The following is a 6,119-nucleotide window of genomic DNA, read 5'->3' on the forward strand; positions in this document are numbered from 1 at the left end:
CAAACGCACTACAAATCTGTCTTGACGTCATCATCTCCTTACATGGTAATCGGCATACCGTATTTTTAGCAAAGGAGACACAGAATACGTCGGAGTATTCAGTTTCAAAACGTATTACATTGTGTGATGTTGTCAAAAAAAGGTAATGTTACTGCAGTGGTATAAATTACAAAACACAAAAGTTCAAATCAGTTTATATTGACTGGCTTTACCCAACATTTCATATTGTTTCTTATGCCAGATTTGACCACGTGCTTACTGGCGACCCCTTTACATGCAAATTTTGTGTCAAATGGTGTGTTCTGCTGGAAAACAAACGTACGATTTCTATATGAAGGAGGCGAAATTTGCCCTCAAAACTCGAAACCACCCCTTACGGGGTGTACCTAGCTATTTTGAACGAGCTTCTCGAATCTGCAGCTCTATTTCGAAATGATGGTGTGGTTTTCTCAGCTCAAGGATAAGTGTTCTCCATCGCTGTGGGCATTACTATTCTCAACTGGGGGTACAGTTTCCAGTCGTAATGTTTTTCATTGTGTCCGGGATATAAAACCTTTCTTTTCACACTTAATACTTTGATTAACACTAGTCCACATCTTGTCAGCGATTAAACATGTTTCAAGTTTAAATGTTAAATTCTGGTCTCGAGCCCTCTTGTTCGACCAAACTGAAATTACCCCTCCCACTTTGGCTCGTCCAGTGGGTGTAGCAAGGGTCGTGCCATCGCCTAGGAAACGGAGGGTGCATTAATTGTTGCATTTCGATGCACATTTTGATTATATTCAGAAGATTTTGTGGCAAAAACTCAGATAGAGAAGCATTAATATTCACATCTCACTTATTCAAGACTGGCTGAGAGCAGCACTTCCATTCAGTTAACATCATTACGCCATTTATTATGCCAAGAAAGATGAAGCCAAGACATTTTGCCCTCCCTGGTCTCAGCCAGAATGGTTATACCTTACAGAGTTTTTTCCCACGGAATGAAAACAAATGTACTTGGGCTGAGGCCCAAGTACAATAATAATTAATAAGTATTATATAGAAATAATAACGAGAATAATAATAGGTTCAATTCTGTGAAATTTCACCATAAGGGTATTTTGGGTTGAAAAGACCAAATATGATATCGATTTCACTGCCCCATGTTTCCATGGTAACCATTTTAGGGGTTGAAAATTTCAGTTTTTCTAATATCCAATGAAAAGTTACTTTGATTGATATGAAAATTATCTAGCGGGGGGAGTTCGGGTCAGAGAACACAAAAACCAGACTTATTTTAATGTTTTGAGTTGCTATGGTAACTATTCTGGGATTGAAAATGTTACCTTTTCCCTAATTCCTATTAAAGAACTATTGATTGATGTAAAAATTGATGATAAGGTTTTTCTGGTTAGCAAACCAAAAAGAAATCACTCATTTTAATGTGAGATGTTTCCATGGCAACCATTCAGGAATAAAAATTACCAGTTTTTCAAAGATTCCATCTAAAATCCAGGAATCAACTGAATGTGTTATATCAAAGGGATATTTTGGTTTAGAAAGACCAAATATCCAGTGTAAAAATCCAGTAATCAACAGAAATATTTTACCAAAGGGTTATTTCGGGTTAGGAAGACAAAATATGATATCCATTTTTACTGCCCTGTGTTTCCATAGTAACCTATTTGTGTTTTAAAATTTCAATTATTTCCTAAGTCTATTAAAAGTAATCCAAGTTACCATGCGAATGCTCTCCTAAGTGTATTTATAACAGCATGAACTCCATGTTCATTTTTGTTTTGTTGCCATAGTATCCATTTCGGTAACCACAGTTTTTTTATTTAAAACCATAGACCCTTGAGAGGTTCTATGTTAAACATAATTCACTGTTTTTTATTTATTTTATGGATTTCTAAGTAACAACTTTTAACATTTGTTCTATAATAATAATAATAATAATAATTGTAATTTCTTTGCCTTCATTCTAGAAAGAATAATAAAGATAATGTATATTGGGGCCATTTTAGTCAAAATTATGTTTTCCGTTAATTTTAGTGTGTTAGAATTAATTTAACATAGACCAGAAATAATTTTTCAAGCATTTTTAATTGTGTTTCATGCAGTCATCCCAAATAAGTGTTATATAGTATATTACTAACTTATTATGCATTAATCGAATTAAGTTTATGCCTTCAAATTAATTTTATGTCCTGAAATTAAGTCTACTACTAATAGTATCCGAACCCAATCCTCCTTATCACCCAATGTACAATTATATTTATCACAAGCAGTAACAGTAGCGCACAGTTTTTTTTGTTTTATTTAAAACATAATTCACTGGTAATTATTTATTTTAAGGATTTATAATTAACGACGTATAATAATGTTCATTAATATTTTGATTTCTTTGCCTCATTCCAGGAAGAATAATGAAGACAAATTATATATTTCTGATTGTTTAACTAAAGTAAAATTATGGCCATGTAGTGGTGCATTATTTTTTGTGTGACCTGGCGTGACCCCATAAACTCTATGATTCTGATTATTAGCTAGATCTCCCCTTTCCATGGTAGCAATGGCTAAATTTGAACATGATCCCTGTATACCTTTAAACATTTTTTTTTAAACCCAGCAGGTCAAGATCAGGGGAAATATTACAAGTTAAATGTTTCATGTTTAATATTGCCCAGGGCTCGAAATTAAATGTTTCATGTTTAATATTGTCCAGGGCTCGAAATTAACTTTTTTTTTCTGGTAGTCCACTGGGCAACCATATTCTGAAGTTGGTAGCCCGGTGACACTGGCTGGTAGCCCATGCATATTTAAGATCAGGGGTATCTTTTTCGTTAACCAGACAAGGAAGGGTTATTTTACAAGGTTCTGCCCAAGAAGTGAATTTTCTAGTCTTTTTTTTATGTGTATACTTGCACACCTTTAATGCCCAAGGAAACAGGTGTAATGGACGACAGTGGGACTCAAAAGTTTTGTGACCTATAAACAGCCCGTTTCACTCTCACAGTTGTATGCAAATTTTAAAAGTCGCCATGACAACATGACAACAATATGGCCTTTTCAGCACTGAGACATACTAGAAATAGACCATGGCCCATCTGTTGGGAGGAGGCATAATTTCCGTGTCATTAGATAGCGTTGATCGCGATTTCGAGTTTGTTACTAAATATAGCTGCACGCGCGCGACTTTCTGACAAATAAGCTGAAATTCGGACAGATTTTGTCATTGTATGCGCGGCTGTTGTTGTAGCTGGTAGTCTCAGTCATCAATTCATACGAATAAGTGTGACATGTGACGCTAAATAGCCTTTCTAACACTCGCAGGTTTTATTTTCGTCGTTTATGCGGAAAATGCCGACAAATGTTTGTTTATGCATATTAATGAGAGAGAACAGCGACGACATTTGCGATCAGCGCTATTGATACCTTATTATTAAAATTCAACGAGAATGCTTTTTTATTGGCCATCGTTTCCTGTGCCTGTCATTCAAGTACGTCAGTTCAAATATGGAACTTTGTTACAAGGTTCCACCGCACGGCCGGTCGTCTCCAGAACAAAGTCATACTATGGCAAATTTCTATGCCCAGCTGGGTTTGACTGCCTTTATCTTGCTCGTCCCAAAGTGACGGACGCATCTTTCAACCTTCAGCTTGGTGAAAAACGCATTTATTGATTCGCCAAAGGCCTTTTGACTCGCTTATTTTTGGACAAGTGTACATGGACATAGGAAAAAGTTAATGAATACTCACTGTTTCAGTGAATCCGCCATGATGAGAGTTCTCAAATCAAAAAATGTTGCCGAGCTCGAATACAAATGTCTTCAACGTCATTGTTATACAAGAGTTAGCATTCCAAAGTCTGTCGACCTGATTTTTTTCAAAGTTTGGAGAAGGCCGGCATTTCAATCTGAATGATTGAACGACGTGAAACGCAAAATTCCATCGCATATTATCTGGCAATATGTACAGTAGAAATACTGTATACCGTCGCTCCAGGTACGTATAAGCTTATACTCCACAAAATGGCCACAGGCGGCGTGAACTTTCTGAAAGGATTTCCTAAACGTCCTACTTGTTACCTTAGGGACTCACTTGTGATGTCCTGAAAAGTATTCTCTGCAGTAATTCCAGTTTCTGTCAACATGCAAAGCTCAACAACAAGATTATAGCACGAGACGTAGTGTACAGACTACACATTCACACGCAGGTAAACTCAATTGCGCATGCTCATATTGGCAGACTACACTGGCAAACGAGTGCGCATGCGTGAAGGTATATTTGCAGCAAATACACTGGCATAGACTCTCCACAGTCGCTGTGCCTTTTTTTTGTGCGCGCCCATGACTGCCACGATGGGCCTGCATTCGAACACCTCTTTTCAGAATTCCAACAGCTTCAATGAACTGTTATTAGATTTCTATTTAATACTTATAGCCCCTAAACTTGTAATAATAATAATAATAATAATAATAATAATAATAATAATAATAATAATAATAATAATGATGATGATGATGATGATGATGATGATGATGATGATAATAATAATAATAATATTGTTGTTTATTATTATTATTATTATATTATTATTATTATTATTATACAAGTTTAGGGCTATAAGTATTATATAGAAATCTAAAAACAGTTCATTGAAGCTGTGGGACTTCTGAAAAAAAGGTGTTGTTACTCCTGAATGGTTGCCATGGAAACATCTCACATTAAAATAAGTGTGATTTTTCTGGTGTGCTAACCAGAAAACCCCTTATTATCAATTTTTTACATCAATTAATAGTTCTTTAATAGGAATTAGGGAAAAAGTAACATTTTCAATCCCAAAATAGTTACTATGGCAACTCGAAACATTAAAATAAGTCTGGCATTTGTGTTCTCTGACCCGAACTTTCCCACTAGATAAATTTCATATCAATCAAAGTTACTTTTCATGGGATATTAGAAAAACTGAAATTTTCAACACCTAAAATGGTTACCATGGAAACATGGGGCAGTGAAATCGATATCATATTTGTCTTTTCGACCCAAAATACCCTTATGGTGAAATTTTCACGGAAATTGAACCTATTATTATTCGTGTTATTATTTCTATATAATACTTATTTAATTATACAGAACGATTACAAGAGGTTTGTGTCCCATGGTCTCGAAACCAAAAAGATTTAAACATGCTGTGGTGTAGAACAAGATATCACAGTTGACATCAAAAACAAAAATGTGATTAGAAGAAAAAAAATCACCAAAAGTTCAAGCGTTTTGCCCTCTAACGGTTATTATGTGAAAATCATTGGATACGATTCACCTGTTTTATGTAGAAGGAAAATAACGGAAAGATATTAAACAGTTACATTGATGATTATAATTGATATGTATTGATAGAACATTATGAATGAAGAAAATAGATTTCCACGTGACCACGGTGTTCTACATCGGTTGATATCAATGGTCACTTCGACAAGTGTTAACAAAATTGCTCTGCTTTCTGAGGACAAATCCAAAGCGTCAATGTGTACGATATCAGACACAGATCGCGTAGCATTGGAATTACAAAATATCTAGCAGTTTTTGTTTTTTCTTGACAACAGAAATTCGCAGGACATTGAAGGACCTTGGAGGGCGCTATTATTATGTTCACTATCGAAAGATTCCACTATTGCATCCGTCCTGCTTGCAGTTTTATCGACAATCATAGTTCTCCACCTTTGATATTCCTCCTTATCAGTTATCATATCCTCAAGAATTACCCTTTGCACACATAACTGTCATCATTTCACACACACCGAATAGATAACCTTTCGCTTTGTACACAAAATCATAATCGACGTTAGATACTCATAACATACTCAGTCTGATAAAATCTGATTACAAACCTATCAGTTTCAACAATCAAAATACCAAACACACATTTTGAAACACTCTGTTATTGGATAGTCCAATTTGAAAGCTCCACAGGAAGAAAACGGTCTTGCTTGGGCCTTGAAATAGTCCAACACACGGCCGGCTCTAATGATCTGGTGTTCACTGGCTTCGCTAAATCTCAACACAAACCTACTGTGCCAACACAACCGCCATACCTCGCTATGCTTTCCCCAATATCACTGTCCAAGCGTTAA

This window comes from Ptychodera flava, chromosome 5, assembly GCF_041260155.1.
Source record: "Ptychodera flava strain L36383 chromosome 5, AS_Pfla_20210202, whole genome shotgun sequence".
NCBI classification, from domain to species: domain Eukaryota; kingdom Metazoa; phylum Hemichordata; class Enteropneusta; family Ptychoderidae; genus Ptychodera; species Ptychodera flava.